We start from the raw sequence: 18,177 nt of genomic DNA on the forward strand, positions 1-18,177 counted from the left end.
GCTGAAGTAGCTCAGCTGGGAGAGCGTTAGACTGAAGATCTAAAGGTCCCTGGTTCAATCCCGGGCTTCAGCAGACTTTTCCTGCACTTTTGGGTGCCCAGGCCTGGGCTCTGCACTGCAGGAGAGACCTGGACACCCAGGACAGAGCCCAGCCCAGGGCCAGCAGCACTGGGAGCCCTGGAGGGCACAGGAGCATCTCAGCTGTGGGGAAAGGAGGAGAAACTGGGCCCTGTGGCCTTGCGAGAGTGTGGAGCTCCCCTTCTCTGACATATTCCCAACTGGAGATGGTCCTGGGCAAGGCGCTGTAGGTCCTGCTTGAGCAGGGCTTTGGAGCAGGGACCTCATGGAGGAATTTTGGGAATATTTTGGATCAGGAATTCCAGAATTTGCGGATTCCGGGATTTGGGAATTTTGGGGATATTTGGGATTGTAATTTCTGGCATTTGGGAATTCTGAGATTGGGGAATTTTGAGAATATTTGGGATGTGGAATTCTGGGATTTAGGAATTTTGGGAATTTTTGGGCTGGGGAATTTTGGGAATCAGAAATTCTGGGATTTGGGAATTTTGGGATTTTTGGGAATTTTGGGACTATTTAGGATGGGAAATTCTGGGATTTGGGAATTCTGGGAATATTTTTGAATTTTGGGATTGAGGAATTCCAGGTTTGAGAATTTTGGGATTGGAATATTCTGGGATTTGGGAATTCCAGGATTTGGGGATATTTGGACCTCAACCAGTCTGAGTCTGTGAAATAGGGACAGGGTTTTACAATTCAAGTTTTTAGCAAAAATCGTGATATAAAGGGATTTTTGTTCCTTCCACTGCCTGTTCCCTATCCTGTGGCATGGACTGCCCTGAGAAGAAGCAGAAAGTTTGACCCACCTTTGGTGTATGGCCAAGCAGGAAATCAAAACTGGGTTTGGGGAAATAGGAAAAACCCCTTATCCTTGAAAGTGATTTTTAGCATCAATCACAACTGACTTTGAAGCAACCTCTCCCTAAAATTTGTATTTTCCAAGCAGAAGGGCTCCAGTGTGTTTACCTGTTGTTTATAGGGAAAAAAATAATTGTTATCAGGGCTGAAGTAGCTCAGCTGGGAGAGCGTTAGACTGAAGATCTAAAGGTCCCTGGTTCAATCCCGGGCTTCAGCAGACTTTTCCTGCACTTTTGGGTGCCCAGGCCTGGGCTCTGCACTGCAGGAGAGACCTGGACACCCAGGACAGAGCCCAGCCCAGGGCCAGCAGCACTGGGAGCCCTGGAGGGCACAGGAGCATCTCAGCTGTGGGGAAAGGAGGAGAAACTGGGCCCTGTGGCCTTGGGAGAGTGTGGAGCTCCCCTTCTCTGACATATTCTCAACTGGAGGTGGTGCTGGGTGGCTGTAGGTCCTGCTTGAGCAGGGCTTTGGAGCAGGGACCTCATGGAGGAATTTTGGGAATATTTCGGATCAGGACTTCCAGAATTTAGGGATTCTGGGTTTTGGGAATTTTGGGAACATTTTGGATGGGGAAAGTCTGTGATTTTGGAATTGCTGGGAAAATTTGGGATCAGGAATTCTGGGATTTGGGAATTTTGGGGAATTCTGGGATTGGGGTGTTCCAGGATTTGGGAATTTTAGGAATATTTGGGATGGGGAATTTTGGGATTTGGGGAATTTTGGAATTCAGAAATTCTGAGGTTTGGGAACTTTGGGAATATTTGGGATCAGAAATTCCAGAATTTGGGAATTCCAGGATTTTGGGAATATTTGGACCTCAACCAGTCTGAGTCTGTGAAATAGGGACAGGGTTTTACAATTCAAGTTTTTAGCAAAAATCGTGATATAAAGGGATTTTTGTTCTTTCTACTGCCTGTTCCCAGTCCTGTGGCATGGACTGCCCTGAGAAGAAGCAGAAAGTTTGACCCACCTTTGGTGTATGGCCAAGCAGGAAATCAAAACTGGGTTTGGGGAAATAGGAAAAACCCCTTATCCTTGAAAGTGATTTTTAGCATCAATCACAACTGACTTTGAAGCAACCTCTCTCCCTAAAATTTGTATTTTCCAAGCAGAAGGGCTCCAGTGTGTTTACCTGTTGTTTATGGGGAAAAAAATTATTGTTATCAGGGCTGAAGTAGCTCAGCTGGGAGAGCGTTAGACTGAAGATCTAAAGGTCCCTGGTTCAATCCCGGGCTTCAGCAGACTTTTCCTGCACTTTTGGGTGCCCAGGCCTGGGCTCTGCACTGCAGGAGAGACCTGGACACCCAGGACAGAGCCCAGCCCAGGGCCAGCAGCACTGGGAGCCCTGGAGGGCACAGGAGCATCTCAGCTGTGGGGAAAGGAGGAGAAACTGGGCCCTGTGGCCTTGGGAGAGTGTGGAGCTCCCCTTCTCTGACATATTCCCAACTGGAGATGGTCCTGGGCAAGGGGCTGTAGGTCCTGCTTGAGCAGGGCTTTGGAGCAGGGACCTCATGGAGGAATTTTGGGAATATTTCAGATCAGGACTTCTAGAATTTAGGGATTCTGGGTTTCGGGAATTTTGGGGATATTTTGGATGGGGAAAGTCTGTGATTTTGGAATTGCTGGGAAAATTTGGGATCAGGAATTCTGGGATTTGGGGAATTTTGGGGAATTCCGGGATTGGGGTGTTCCAGGATTTGGGAATTTTAGGAATATTTGGGATGGGGAATTTTGGGATTTGGGGAATTTTGGAATTCAGAAATTCTGAGGTTTGGGAACTTTGGGAATATTTGGGATCAGGAATTCCAGATTTTGAGAATTCCAGGATTTTGGGAATTCTGGGATTTGGGAATATTTGGACCTCAACCGGTCTGAGCCTGTGAAATAGGGACAGGGGTTTACAATTCAAGTATTTTACCAAAAATTGTGATGTAATGGGATTTTTGTTCTTTCCACTGCTTGTTCCCAGTCCTGTGGCATGGACTGCCCTGAGAAGAAGCAGAAAGGTTGATCCACCTTTGGTGTATGACTAAGCAGGAAATCAAAACTGGGTTTGGGGAATAGGAAAAACCCCTTATCCATGAAAGTGATTTTTAGCATCAATCACATCTGACCTTGAAGCAACCTCTCCCTAAAATTTCTATTTTCCAGGCTGAATTTTTCCAGTGTGTTTACTTGTTGTTTATAGGGAAAAAAAAATTTTGTTGTCAAGGCTGAAGTAGCTCAGCTGGGAGAGCGTTAGACTGAAGATCTAAAGGTCCCTGGTTCAATCCCGGGCTTCAGCAGGGTTTTAGCAGTTGGAATCAATGGTGCATCCCTGGATGTGTCCAGGAAATGACTGGACATGGCATTCAGGCATCTTGCTTAGTTGATGAGTCAAAGCTTGGACTCTATCTTGGAAATCTTCTGCAATCTTAATGGTTCTCTGGTTTTATCCTTGTGGGTCCTTCCAGCTCAGGATACTCTATGATTCTCTGATTAAGTTTTCTACTCTTTCCTGACCATTTCATGTTTATTATCCTGACTCTTGCCAAATGATGGTGTTCAATGTGCAGACACCCCACCAAACTGAGTAACTCTGCTTTGTGTTTGCGCCTTTTGTCCCTTTCTTATTCCTGTTCCGTGGGAGAATGGACCAGAGACCAACACCAGAGACAGGACATGAAATGCCAGTTGTCCAAAAAGACATGTGAGAAGCAGCAAACCCTTGATCTTCTCAAGATCAACCCCAATGCTCATCCAATCCCTTCTTCATAGACATAGACAAAAGACAGGAACTTTTCTCCCCCCTTTTCCTTCTGGTGGTGCTCTAAAAGTCAGGGACATCAGGCTGCCTGATATCCATAAATTCCAAAAATACTTCCCTGACCAGGATGTGTTTAAAATAACTTTGGTGTATAAACCAAAAACATCATCACTTGCTTAAGCCTTGAAGAGATACCAAGGGTCCTGCCAGGCAAACGCCTCTGCCAAGAGCTGTCACTCAAATACAACACTACAAATGCAACACCACAAACATAACACCACAAACACAACATCACAAACACAACACCACAAATGCAACACCACAAACACAAAACTACAAATACAACACCTCAAACGCAATATCACAAACATAAAACCACAAACACAACACCACAAATGCAACACCACAAACACAACACCACAAACATAACACCACAAACACAAAACCACAAATGGAACATCACAAACATAACACCACAAACACGACACCACAAACGCAACACCACAAACACAACGCCACAAATGCAGCAGCTCCTCACCCAGGCTGGACCTTTGCAGACCTGATGCCCTCAGGCAGGATCATCTGGCTCAGGGATGCACCAGCTGGAAATTAGCCTTTACTCCAGCTGTCTTTGCCTGGATCTAAATTAGGCCAGGAGCCTCCTGGTCCCCAAATTGGATCAAAGTAGGTCAGAACTCCCTGCAAGGTCCATGTGTGGGATTAAATGATATCAAATTTTGTGTGTGTCTTGGGCCTCATTTTGTTATGAAAGCAGAGCTCAGGTGTTATGAACATCCCAAAAATTGCTCTCAGGTTTAAGAACAGTTCACACACCATGGTTGTGCTGAGGGGCTCCGACCTCATTAACCCCCTGGAGAAAGGCAGCCCTGAGCCCCAAGGGGAGAGGCAAATCCCTTAAGGAGAGAGGCAAATCCCATACCAGAGACACCAACCTGATGGCGACCAGAATGGCTTAAATGTGACAATCTGTGTGCTCCCAGACAATGCCCAGACACAGTTCCCTGCATAGCAGGAGCCAGGAACAATTCCCAGGAAGTGGTTTGGATTTAATAGGTCTATTTTTGAAGAAATGCTGAGAGATGAGAGAGATAATAATAAAAGATTATTCAGACTGGAGAAGAAAAGGTTTGGCGATCTTAGAGCCCCTTCCAGAGCCTAAAGGGGCTCCAGGAGAGATGGAGAGAGACTTGGAATAAGGGATGGAGGAACAGGACACAGGGAATAGCTTCCCACTGCCAGTAGGCAGGGTTAGGTGGGATATTGGGAAGAAATTTTTCCATATGGTGGTGGTGGTAAAATTCTGGCATCTATTTCCCAGACAATCTGTGGCTGCTCCATCCCTGGAAATGTTTGGCCAAGCTGGATGAGCAACTTGAACAACTTGATCTAGCAGAAGGTGTTGGTAGAGGGGGTTGGGACCACAGGATTTTAAGGTCCCTCCCAACCCAAACCATTCCATGAATCTTCTATTCTGTAACTTCTGCTGGGGCAGAGAGGGGAAGAGGTTTTGGCCCTGCCAGACGGGTTTAGTCTCAGCAAACAGGGCAGAGCAGTTCCATTTCCTTTGGCCACTCTAAAACCCAGTGCAGGGGACCTGTTCCCCCTCCTGACCTGGTCTCTGCTCCCAGCCAGCCCCAGGGGATGCCCAGCCAGAGCTGGCACCTTTGTGCCTGTGGAAGTGACAGTGACATCTGGGCTTGTTGGCCTCAAACACGAGTGTCGCAGACATCTTTTTATGAAAATCTTTTCATTAGGATTTTTTCCTGCTGAGAAGCTGAGAGGCTTCAGCAACAAAATGTAAACAATGGTTATCTCCTGCTGTGGAATGCAACAGGTGCATCTGTAATTGCCCCATCTTGGATGTTTACAATTAATGGCCAAACACAGCCCAGTTAGCTTGGACTCTCTGTCCAAGACACAAACCTTTATTATTCATTCCTTCCTATTCTTAGCTTAGCTAGCCTTCTGAGATGAAACTTTGCCTTCTATTCTTTTTAGTATCGTTTCAATGGAATATATATATCATAAAATAATAAATCAAGCCTTCTGAACATGGAGTCAACATTCTCATCTCTTCCCTCACCTGAAAACCCCTGTGAACACTGTCACACACGAGCTCAACACACGTGGGTAACTCCAATGAAATCGGTTTCAAGCCTGACCCACAGCTGTGGGAAGGCAAAGGAAAGATCCCCACTGGTGTCAGCATTCAGGAAATCCAGAAATCCCAGAGACCACAGCACAGCTCTGAGAGGAGATAAGTTTTATTTCCCCTCCTACTTCTCCTGACAACTCAGTCCCCTCCTGGATGAAACAGCTTTGACTCAAACCTGAGCACCAGAAGTTGCCAAGTTTCCCTGGATTTGGCTGAGAGAAGGGTTAAAACCTGCCCGTGCTCCCGGGGATGCTGCGAGGGAAGGAGCGGGATGAATAACCGCGGTGGGCGGCAGGAGCGGGGGCGGCTGCCCTGCCAGCACCTCCTGCAGCCCCCTCGCACTCAGCTCCCTCCTCTCACCCCCGCTCAGACCCCTCCAGAGCCCCCACACCGATCAATCAGAGCGCGGCTGATCCCAAAATCCATCTTTCCCCGGGTACCTGCTGCAACCCGCAGCTCTCTCCCCCACAAACAGCTCTGCCCTTCAGCTCTGATTCTCTGCCTTTTATTCTGGTGATTTCTGCTTCTTTCTCTCAATGCTTTCAGTCCTGCTTTGCTTTTCCCCAGTCATCATGAACTTCCCTCTCCAGCTTTGCTGCCAAGAGCTCGGGCAGGGATCAATCCTCACAAACCCACCCTGACATCACAGCTCCAGAGCTGACAAGGAGCATGAATAGAAAGACCAGATGGATAAATATATGGGAAACCCTCAGCAGGAGGCTAAAATCTTTCACTGCAGAAAGGAAGGAAAAGAAAGAAAGAGAGAAAAAGTGAGAAAGAGAGAAAGAAAGAGAGAGAGAAAGAGAGAAAGAAAAGGAGAGAGAGAGAAAGAGAGAGAAAGGAAAGAGAGAGAAAGGAAAGAGAGAGAAAGAGAGGGAGGAAGGAAGGAAGGAAGGAAGGAAGGAAGGAAGGAAGGAAGGAAGGAAGGAAGGAAGGAAGGAAGGAAGGAAAAGAAAGAAAGAAAGAAAGAAAGAAAGAAAGAAAGAAAGAAAGAAAGAAAGCAAGCAAGCCCAGGAAATTTGGATTTGGCTGATTGTTTTTGTCACAGTTCACATTTCCACAGAGTGATTTTGCTTTTGCTTTCTTTTTCATTGAATCATAGAATGGTTTGGGTTGGAAGGGACTGGAAATATCCCATAATTCCAGCCCCCGTGCCACAGTCAGGAGCACCTTCCACTAGACCAGGTTGCTCAGAGAGACTTTAATAGATGGGCTAATTGCATGTCTGCTTTTTCCCTTGTTCTGCCAATGGCTGGCACGAGGAAAAGGCAATTCCCTTACCCATGTCTCAGTTTCACCACTGGATTTGGCAATTCCCTTATCCATGTCTCAGTTTCACCACTGGATTTGGCAATTCCCTTACCCATGGCTCAGTTTCACCCCTGGATTTGGCAATTCCCTTACCCATGGCTCAGTTTCACCCCTCAGAACACTGGGCAAAGTTCTCCAGAATCCTTGGGACAGCACTCTGGGATGAGCCAGAGGGATTTCACTGTGGCAGAGGCAGCACATGCAGACGAAAAAAGACACTGCAGATTAATTTTCTAAATTACATGGCTGCTACAAGATGAGGGAAAAGAGAGGATTATTATTTGCATGCCTTGGGAGCAGTAATCCTGAGATTACTGCTGCAGGCACAAAGACATTAAGGGAGCTCTTGGAGCTGTGCTGGGAACAGGGGCGAAAATTCCCACTTTTGTGGAATGCAGCCCACCCCCGCTCACATCAGGAGAAGGATCCAGCAGTGGGAGGCAGGAGCTGCCATCCTGACCCTCTGACAGCAGCTTAAGGTCAGCTTTGCCCTCTCTCATGACCTCTGAGAAGCTCAGGTTGGTCCCAAACATTTCAGTGGCTGAAGGCTGAGTCGAGGTCTGAGGCACCAAATAATGTGAATTACTCCATAAGGATCCTGGGAATACCAAGGGTTTTACTGCTAAGGAGAAGTTTTGGCCCAGAGAGCCTCAAGAAGAATTCCACGGCCTAGGAGCTGACCCTGCACATCCAGCAAGGAGTACAGCTGCTCCTAAGAGCTCAGCTTTTCCAAAATCTGAGCTTAGAGCTGGAAATCCGTCCCTGCCTGCTTTTAGCAGTGGGAGTTCTCTGGATCTCTGGGAAAGCACAGGGTCTTAATTCAGGTACAAAGATGAAGTTGCAGGTGACTTACACAGAGCAAATGTGACCTGGAGCCAGGCTGGGAGAGCTGGGAATGCCCAGCCTGGAGAAGAGAAGGCTCCAGGGAGAGCTCAGAGCCTTTTCCAGTGCCTGAAGGGGCTCCAGGAGAGCTGGAGGGGGACTTAGGACAAAGGATGGAGGGGCAAGACACAGGGAATGGCTTTAAATTGACAGAGAACCAAGATGGATTGGATATTGGGAAGAAATTCTTCCCTGTGAGGATGGTGAGGCCCTGGCACAGGTTTCCCAGAGAAGCTGTGGCTGCCCCATCCCTGAAAGTGTTTATGACCAGGTTGGATGAGGCTTGGAGCAACCTGGGATAGTGGGAGGTGTCCCAGCCCATGGCAGGGAGGTGGAACTGGATGATCTATAAGGTCCTTTCCAATCCAAACCATCCCAGGATTCTATGATTTATTCTGTGTGGGTATCAGAATGGTTCTTTCACTCAAGTCATCCAGAAAAACCCCAGAAAATTTTGAGTTAGGATTTCTGTCACTGTCTAAACTCAGTCTTAAATGGGGTGTGGACATGTGCCATGCAAAAGAAACACCCCCAAAATTAAAAACAAAAACAAACAAACAAACAAAAGACCAAAAAACCAACCAACCAACCAAAAAACCCCAACCAAACAAAAAGAAAAGAAAAATAAAACGTAAAAGATGAATATTCAAATGCAGCAACTGTCCAGGACTTGCTCTGAATACCAAACAGTAAAACTGGGGAATAAAACAATACTTTTTGGACCCAGCTCAGGTCCTCACAGGTACTAAAGTATACAGACTGTCAAAATACCTTTAAAGGGCCTTGGCTTTATCATGTGTGGCTGATTAGTTAAATACAATTGAGGTCATTAATGGGGCTGTTAACTTTTGGGGTTTTGAGTTCTCCTTTCTCTTAGGTTTGAATAGCAAACCCTAATTTTATTCGTCACTGAGGGCTGCAAGTGGAGGAAAAGGAGAGAACGTGAAGCACTGTTCATTCCAAGGGGAAGTAGCCTATTTAAATATGCAAATTGTGCTCAGAAAAGCAGAGAGAAACAGGATTGTGGAGCTTCCTGCTGTCACTTATTAGATATAGAGTTTTTTTTTTATTCTCCTGCCCAGGGTGGGATTCAGGCTGGGACAGGAGTAAAAACTCTTCTGGCAGCTTCTGGGAGCATCCAGGAGGTGACAGCTTGGGGAGAGTTTGAAATTCCATGCAGAAAGGTGGGTGGATTTCAGTTTGGTTCCTAGCAAGTATCTACAGCACTGAAAACATCCTTGGCAAAACTCGACAAATTTGGGAAAAGTATTTAATGTAAAAAAGATGAGGATCCAGTAGAGAAGTGATTTTAATTACTCTACAGCATGTAAGGCTTTAAACTACACTGAGATCAGATTTTTAACTTCCTTGAGTTGTCCACATGAGTTGAAAACTTCTCTTTTGCTTTGGAAATTCAATTTTGCCTTCTCATCCCTCATTCCAAGCAATTGGAAATGTTAGGAGAAAGCTTGACCTGCTGAATTGGTTGGGTTTTTTTCTTCATGGGGAAAAAAATAGATTTGGGTATACTTCAAGCCCCAGAAAAGCAGCAAAATGATAAAATTATGAATTAAAAGACTGCAGGAGGAAATTAAAAAATTAGCTATATCCCTGTCCATGGTCAGAAGGTGCTGGGCAGGTGTCCCATCACCCAGGAATTTTGGTGGAGTTGATTCCATTTTCCCATTTCTTTCACCCTGGCACGGGGAAACTCCTCGAGTCGTTTCTCATCAGAGCCTCTGCCTCCGGTATTTTCATGCCAGCCTGGTTCCGTGGGTGATGCTCTGCTCCAGTTTTCAAGCAGAAGTTCTCACAAATTGATGGAGGAGGCTTTGGCACCTCAGAGAAAGAGAATTTTAAGGAGGAGGAGGAGGAGAAGTGAAACGGGCTTTGGGAAACCATACAATCTGCATAGAAAACGGCAGCAGCTTTTTTTGTTCCTGGGGCTGATCTTCACCAGCTGCTGGTTTTGAAGTCATCAAAGATCCTGAAGGGTGGCCATGGATGTGCTGAGGGGAGCTGGGTTTGCAGCCACCTGAAAGCTTCCAAAAGTGGAGTTCACACTTTGCCTCAGCTCCAGATTTAACCTGCAAGCTCCCTACTCTTGCAGCCAATCCTTTAAATAAAAACCAAGAGCAGATGTACGTAAAACCAGGAGTAGAAGGCTTGAAAATGCACTGAGGGTGCTTTTTTTTTTCAGCCCAAGGTCTCAGATCATCACCTTTAACTTGAAACTTGGAGCTGAAGTTTCTAAGTTGAGCTGCTTTTCTTTTTCTTTTTCTTTTTTTTCCCTTTTTTTCCTTTCCAGCCTCTCAATATAGACAGTAGATGAAAAACTCAGTACCTTTGCAATTTTAGTTCTTCACTGAGAAAAAAAACAAAACAAGTGTTGCTCAGGGTTTGGAATGGTGCGGTCAGAATTCCCTGAAAAATAGAATTACACCTCTCAGATGCCTGATAATTTTGGGGTAAAGGTGAGGGGCCTGCACAGAATCTCAGCCCAAGTTTATGGATGGCCCATGGTCATCCATCAAAATGTGTGGATAGCTCTGGATATTTCACAAAATCACAGATTATTTTGAGTTGGAAGGGACTCACAACGATCAAGTTCTACCCTTCAGTGAATGGCCTGTACAGGGATTATTGTCTCAAGTCTTCTTAGTGTCTGGCTTAGAAAGGAGCAATATAAAAAATAGAAATAATGTAGAAAATAGAAATAATACAGAAAATATTTTTCCTGTAAAGGTTCCTACTTTGGAAACACAGTAACACAATAAGATGATTTTTCAGAGGAGCAGAACCTGACAGCAAGAGAAAATATGTCCAGAAATGTGATTTATCAGCTTGTGCACATGCTGATGGAGAATCCAAGTGACTTGATGGGGCTCTGAGTGACCTGGTCAAGTGGAAGTTGCCCCTGCCCATGGAGTGTTGGAACTGGATGATCTTTAAGGTGTTTTCTAGCCCAAACTCTGATTCTGTGATTGTATGAATCAGGGGCCAGAGGGACCTTTGAGAGCCTCAGCTGAGCTGAGGGAAGTGAGCCATGACTTCCCACATGGGTCAAACATCTTCTCTTTGAGGAGATGGAATCTATAAACTATTACAAAAAAAAAAAAAAAAAAAAAAGAGAGAGGGAGAAATTAGATTGAAGATGTCAGGAGAAGGAGCCAAATCCCCATCAAACACCTGCAAATGTGCCTACAGCCATCTGCAGCACAGATAAATCTGTATCAATCCTCCAGCAGCGCTGAGGAATTTGTCCCATTCCAGGGCTGGCAGCTGTCAAGATAAATTGTTAAAAGTCGGTCTCACACACTGCAGCAAATTAAACAGTGTTTGAAAATGTGAGAGAGAGACTTCCAGAGGAATATGCAAGAAATTCCTTAATCCAAACAAGCCAAACTTTCTGGACTAAATTGATAAAAATGTTAGGACACCTCTTTGATCCCTTTGTCCCTTTCACCTGCCCACCTTTCATGCCCCTAGATCAGGTTCAACCCAGAAAGCTCCTGAGAATGAAACTGGCATTTCACAGGATCCTCCTCTCTCACCTCCTCCAGGAGCTGCTTGTTTTCCCTTCCAGGTGAACTTTTCCCTCCCCACTCCCCCTGGCAGGTGGGCGGGAGGCACAGACAGAGCACGGCAGGGCTCTGGAATGTGTTACGAGTTATTCCCACTCCTTGTTTGAAGGGTTCTGCTGGGTTTAAAGGGTTCTGCTGTCACTCCTAGGAAACATCAGATCCCTCCCATGTCCATCTTTCCTAGAATTTTATTGCTGTAAGGAATAGCAGAACAGCTGGGATAGACAGGCTGAAAATGAGATTAATGATCTTTTTCCCTCTCTGCCATGGCTTTTTATAAAATTGGGTGCTTTGAATCGTGGAGTTATTTAGGTTGGAAAAGCCCTCTAGGATCTCTGAGTCCAGCCATCAATGCAGCACTGCCAAGGTCACCACTAAACCATGTCCCCAGGTGCCACATCCTCATGGCTTTTAAATACTTTCAAGGATAGGGACTCCACCACTGTCCTGGGCAGCCTGTGCCAGCACTTGATAACCCTTACAGAGTAATTTTTCCTAATATCCAACCTAATTCTTCCCCTGATGCAATTTGAGGCTGTTATCCCTTATCCCATTCCTCCTTTCTTAGGAGAAGAGGCCAATACCACCTGCCTCCATCCTCCTATCACAGGGATTGTGGAGAGAAGGTCCCTCCTGAGCCTCCTTTTCTCCAGGCTGAGCCCCTTTCTCAGCGCCCTCAGCCTCTCCTGCTGCTCCAGACCCTTCCCCAGCTCCATTCCCTTCTCTGGACACTCTCCAGCCCCTCAATGTCCTTCTTATCATGAGGGAGCCAGAACTGAACTCAGGATTGGAGGTATTGGGTACAGGGGGATGATTACTGCCCTGGTCCCGCTAGCCGCACTATTCCTGATATAATGATTTAATAATGATTAAAACTTTCTAATTATGAAACTTTCCAGTGAGTCCGATTATAACTGGGATTTGAGGGAATGGGGGTCTCAATGTGAATACAGGAATGGAATAAAGAGGGCTTTAAATCAATTCAGATTTCTGGAGATTGATTTAGGAGTATCTTTTTATTTTCCCTACATCTGTGTAGTGGCCACTTCTCTTGCCAAAATGTGCCACATCCAGAAGCAGAGCCCTTGAACCAAAAGTTATCAAAATGATCAAGAAAGTGTTTTAACACTTTTAGACAAAATCTTCACAACCAGGATTACTGATTTAATAACCAGGGTTATTAAACATGGCAGCACCAAGGCAGCAGAGGTCTGAACACCTCTTGTTTTGGCAGCTGGAAGAACCAAAATAAACATTGAACCATAGCTGCCCATGTCAGAGTTTGGGGCTACCACCTCAAAATCAAGGGGTAATACAATTTCAAAAGTAGGTTAAATCCCTGAATTTTGGGGTTCAGCTTTTGACTAAAAAAAAAAGAAGAAAATAAACCAAAAAATTAACATTTAAAAACTAATAGTGGAAGGAGAATGGCGAAGAGAGGGATTTGATTCATCACACCTTCTTCATCCGCTTTGTTGTGTCCTATGAGACCTGAGCATCCTCAGATGGATCAGCCACAGTGGCAACAAAGGGGGTTGTGCAGCAAAACGAACATTAGGGATGGGAAGGGAGTTCCCAGCAACCACATGGCAAAACTCTTTCCCTAGAAGTCCCTACAAGCCTCTTCTGGCATTTGTAGGTCTTTCTGGAGGACAGGAAAGAGCTCATTGGGAGCTGCCCTGTATTGACTGATATAAGCCTTGGAATTTTCACTTCCTTAACCAGTTTAAACCCCTTTCTTACAGTGCTGACCTCTGGCTCTACCACAAATTCCTCATCCTTACAACCTCCAGATCCACATCAAGATCAACACTAAACCTGGTTAACCTTTGCCATGATAGGCAAAATATTCCAAGTTTTTCTCATCTCCAGTACCCTCTCTCTTTCCAGAAAAATCCCAAAGTCTTTCCTGGCTATTTGAAAAGTTGTGTATGAAAGGTGACCCAGGATTTGAATCATCTGTTTTCCCACATGGTTTCCTAATTATTTACCTCATCTTGCAGTGTTCTGAGACAATTTGTCCTCTCCTCTCTAATCACTCCCTCCTCCCCATTTCCGCCCCACTTGGAGGTGAATCCACCTGAAAGTCCCAGGAGTTTCTCAGGAACAGCCTGCCAAGCACAGCTCTGTGACGCCGGCGCTGGCATTGTGAGGGCTGTGTTTTCCTGGATAGCATGACTGTTCCTAATTCTTGCAAATAAAAGGAATTAGAGAAGCAGAGGACTCGAGAGGTGTATGAGTAATCCAGCATCATCCCTGGGGACACGTGCTGGGATAACACAAGAAAACAAGCTGGGAACACAGAGTCCTTTCACCTGCAAGCTGGCTCTTCCCAGGAGAAAGGAAGGGAAGTGTCAGTGCTGCAGAGAGGGAAACTGAGGCACAGGATTGGCAGAGATTCAGCTGGTTTGGTGGGGAGCCTAAGGCAAGGCTCTTCATGATATGTTTGGGTTGCATCTGCCTGAATTATGCATTAAAGTTCAATTTATTTGCATAAGAGGAAGACAAGATTGTGAACTCCATCCTGGGGAAGCTGTGTGAGGAGCAGCTGAGGGCACTTGCTTTGTTCAGCTGGAGAAGAGGAGAATGAGGGGAGACCCCACCACAGTCTAAAACTTCCTCCTGAGAGGAAGAGGAGGGGTGGACACTGATCTCTGCTCTGTGGTGACCAATGACAGGACCCGAGGGATTGGCCTGAAGTTTTGTCAGGGGAGGCTTGGGCTGGATTTCAGGAAAATATTCTTCCCCCAGAGGATGTTTGGGTACTGGAACAGCTCCCCAGGGCAGTGGTCACAGAACCAGCCTGACAGAGCTCAAGGAGTACTCTTGGGCACAAGGTGGGATTGTTGGGTTGTCCTGTGCAGGGCCAGGAGTTGGACTAGACGATCCCTGGGGGTCTGTTCCAACTCAGGTTATTTTGCGGTTTTGTGGTTCTGTGGTTCTGTGATTCTGTGACTCTGTGACCCAGGGCAGTTCCATGTTCCAGTGCATTTGGACCCCTCCATGATTATCCTCAACTTGGCTCTTCCTCACCTCACCACTCCCACCCTCATTAACACCCAACACCCCCATAAAGCCTCTCCTGAAACCAGATGACCAAATGTTATCTTCACCTCTTCTTTGGGTTGCCCTGGAGCCTGATTTGAGGCCATCTGACCAGGGACAAGCACCAAAATCATCCCAGCACCCAAGGGCAGCCAGCGCAGCGCGCGGAGCTGGGATCCGTTCCACCCGCCGACTTCCCCACCTCCGAAGTCTGCAGCTCAGGCAAGGGGAAAGGAACATTCCATAGAAGGCAAGCAATCTCTGCCAGGCACTGCAGAAATGGGACACAGATGGTGCCTGAAACGAGAGCGGAAGTTTATTTGGGGGCTCTGGGTGTGACGTCGCGCTGCAGATCCTGCAGCAGATGACAGGCACCGGGATTTCAGAGCGGGTGAGGAGTTCAATTTGAAGGAGTCTCTTTGTGCTTTTAGAGTTATTATTTTGACTCAAAAAAAAAAAAAAAAAAGAAAAAAATAAAAAGAGAAGAACTTTACCTTGATAATATTTTAAGGATAGGAGTGTTTAAATTTGGTTTTATTCATTTGTAGGTCTGGTTTTTCTGACACCCTAATCTTGGTCCCAGCTCTTTGTTGGCTGGTTGGTCAGCCAGGATGATGGTGCAGATTGGCCAGGTGGACACTGCTGATGGAAAAACCTGAGGATGACATTGGCCTGGCTTTTCCCTGCCCTACACATAAAATTTTGTCTTTGTCCTCTACTTGCTGAAGAGTTGGAGGAGATTTCTGGACATCTTCTAGTGCAACTCTCTGCTCCAGCAGGGCCACACAGAGCCAGTAACCCAGGGAAATGCCACAGCTAGGTGGCATTTTAAAATTTCTCAGAATGGAAACTCCACAACCTCTCAGGGCAACCAATCCCTCTGATCCTCTACTGATAAGAAAGAGGCTGCAGTCTTTTCATTATGTTCAGCTGGGGCTGTTCAGCCTTGAGAGGAGACACAGCTGAGAGGGGACCTCATCCCTATGTGTCCCTGTCCACAGGGAAGGCTCAGATCATGGATCAGGCTCTGCTCTGGGGGGCCCAGCAATGGCACAAGAGGAACAGGCAGGAACTGATCCCAGGAACTGATCCCACCTGGACATGAGGCAGAACTTATTCCCTGTGCAATGACCAAGCCCTGAACAGAGATCAGAGGAGGTGGGAGTTTCCCTCTCTGGAGATATTCCAGAACTTCTGGACACAATCCTGTGCCTGTGCTCCGGGATGACACTGTTTGAGCAAGGAGGTGGCACCAGATGATTCAACTGTGGTCCCTTCCAGCCTGACCCATTCCATGATTCTGTGACCACCTTCCTGGCCCTGGGCTGGGCTCTGTCCTGGGTGTCCAGGTCTCTCCTGCAGTGCAGAGCCCAGGCCTGGGCACACAAAAGTGCAGGAAAAGTCTGCTGAAGCCCGGGATTGAACCAGGGACCTTTAGATCTTCAGTCTAATGCTCTCCCAGCTGAGCTACTTCAGCTCTGCTGGGACGTGGATTTTCCCAAAACCTGTTGGAATACGATAACTTTTCAACCTTTTCAGGCAGCCTTTGGTTGACTTTTTCTTGAGAATCCAATAATTGCTTTAGGGAGCAGGATAGAGGCAGACTGAGATCAGAATTAATGGCTCAAGACACATGGAAGTGTTCAAGGCCAGGTTGGATGGGTCTTGGAGAAATCTGGGACAGTGGAAAGTGTCCCTGCCCATGCCAAGGGATTGGAAATACATGATTTTTAAGGCCCTTCCCAACCTGAAACATTCTGGCATTCTGTGATAAAACGCAGCTAAATCTGGAATTAAACAGCAGCCCTGATTTGGGAACCAGCCAGGAGCAGTAGCATTGAACAGAATTTCCTGACACCTTTTCACAGATCCCACGGAAGGATCTGGAATTATCCATGGAGCCTGGCTAATCTTTTCACATCAATCTGTCTCTCTCCACCTAAGGAATGGGAGTCAGCCATCTTCATGCAGTGATATGGGAGATGTTTGCCCATCCCACCAGCTTATCCTGCAAATTATTCGCTCCCAGGACAATCTCCCATCTTTCACCAGCTTCAAATTCACATATGTATTCCCAAAATACATATGTGGAACGCGCGGCAAGTTTTCCATGTCTGTTAAAAATCTGGTAGTGAAAGGTGTCAGAAATATATTTAATCTGGGTTTGAATGTTCAGCTTGACAGCAGCTGATATTTCCTCACTGACATTTATTAGATAACAGTTCCTGATATCTCAGGCTCCCAAACTAGGCTACAGAATCCTTTGATACAGAATCCAGGCAGCAGGATCATTCCCAAAGTGGATTTTCTTTCTCCAAAAACCCTTCCAGCACTGGATCCCAGTGGTGATTCCCACCCATGGTCACTGAGGAACTGGTCATGGGTGGCTCAACATCTTTGTGGAGAATTTTTGGAGAGATGAGCTACAGAATTTCTGCTTCTTGACTTACAAATGATCTCCTCCATGTGACTTAAAACACTCCAGATCCAGCTTTTGAAAGCATCAAAAAAAAGTGCAAAAATAACGTAACAAATCCAGGGCCAACAAAGACCACAGCCAACAGACAACATAACCCCCAAAAAATTCCCAAAACCAATTCCGTTTTGTGTCTGGTAGAGCTGCTGATATGAGAGGGATTTCCAGCGTTGTCCAGGAATTAATTGGAGCCACAGGAGTGTAATTGGGCCTCAGCCCTGAAGTGGGAATGAGCCATCCTTGTTGTGTCTCTCTCATCTCCACCAGCACCTCAGCATCCATAAGAAAAGGAAGCTCAGCATTGACCCCAGTAAGTTTTTCCTATTGTCCATAAAAGAGGATGAGGAAGAAATCTTGCACTGCGTCCTCGGCAAGGTCATCCCCAAACTGTGTGATCAGAGCAGGTTATTTTTATCTGCAGAAGGTTTTTAAAGGAGCAATTTCTTGAACTCAGTGACTGTGGATCTTACAAGTACATCTTGGATCAGATTTGAGGAACACAACACTCTTCTTGGTATTTTTTTCCACACTTGGATGATGAAGGAAAGTGAGAATTGCGCAGCCAGATGATTTCTTAGCTGATTATTTTGGAGTCTATCCTAAGTGTTTACTCACATGTAAAGCTTTACTTTGAAGAGTTTTTAATGTCTGGAGTGTGGACTTCCTCCAGGCTTAATTTTTCTTCAAAGATTCTGTCTTTGAAAGCAAATCAAAACAGACCAATGCCTATTTTGAAACATCAGAGCCTCTAATTCTCTGAAATAGTTATGTTTTGTTCTTCCCTGAGCAGCTGTGAGCTGTTTGGCATTACCAGCAGTGATGATTTCCAAATTCCTGGAAGGCCAGGTGGGCACATCCATGTGACAGAGAGCAAAGACCCCAAGAGAAGATCTGGCGTGACTTTTTTTTCTGTAAAACACAGCAATTTTGGAAAGGTTCCTGGGGTGGGATTCATCTCACCTATTTCTCTGAGGCCAAAAAGGCAAATCTCTACAATTGACCCAATCACAGAATTTTTGGG

At 46.0% G+C, this 18,177-nt stretch overlaps 5 non-coding genes across 5 annotated transcripts; 4 read left to right on the forward strand and 1 right to left on the reverse strand.

Moving 5' to 3' along the window:
• Nucleotides 1-73, forward strand: TRNAF-GAA (transfer RNA phenylalanine (anticodon GAA)). Its single transcript has one exon. It is a non-coding gene; the product is annotated as a tRNA-Phe (tRNA).
• Nucleotides 74-1,080: 1,007 nt separating this feature from the next.
• TRNAF-GAA (transfer RNA phenylalanine (anticodon GAA)) lies at nucleotides 1,081-1,153 on the forward strand. The gene has a single exon. It is a non-coding gene; the product is annotated as a tRNA-Phe (tRNA).
• Nucleotides 1,154-2,104: 951 nt separating this feature from the next.
• Nucleotides 2,105-2,177, forward strand: TRNAF-GAA (transfer RNA phenylalanine (anticodon GAA)). The gene has a single exon. It is a non-coding gene; the product is annotated as a tRNA-Phe (tRNA).
• A 971-nt stretch (nucleotides 2,178-3,148) lies between these two features.
• On the forward strand, nucleotides 3,149-3,221 carry TRNAF-GAA (transfer RNA phenylalanine (anticodon GAA)). The gene has a single exon. It is a non-coding gene; the product is annotated as a tRNA-Phe (tRNA).
• A 12,863-nt stretch (nucleotides 3,222-16,084) lies between these two features.
• Nucleotides 16,085-16,157, reverse strand: TRNAF-GAA (transfer RNA phenylalanine (anticodon GAA)). Its single transcript has one exon. It is a non-coding gene; the product is annotated as a tRNA-Phe (tRNA).
• Nucleotides 16,158-18,177: the final 2,020 nt, after the last annotated feature.

The sequence above is a fragment of the Zonotrichia albicollis genome, chromosome 1 (genome assembly GCF_047830755.1).
Source record: "Zonotrichia albicollis isolate bZonAlb1 chromosome 1, bZonAlb1.hap1, whole genome shotgun sequence".
Taxonomy (NCBI): Eukaryota; Metazoa; Chordata; class Aves; order Passeriformes; family Passerellidae; genus Zonotrichia; species Zonotrichia albicollis.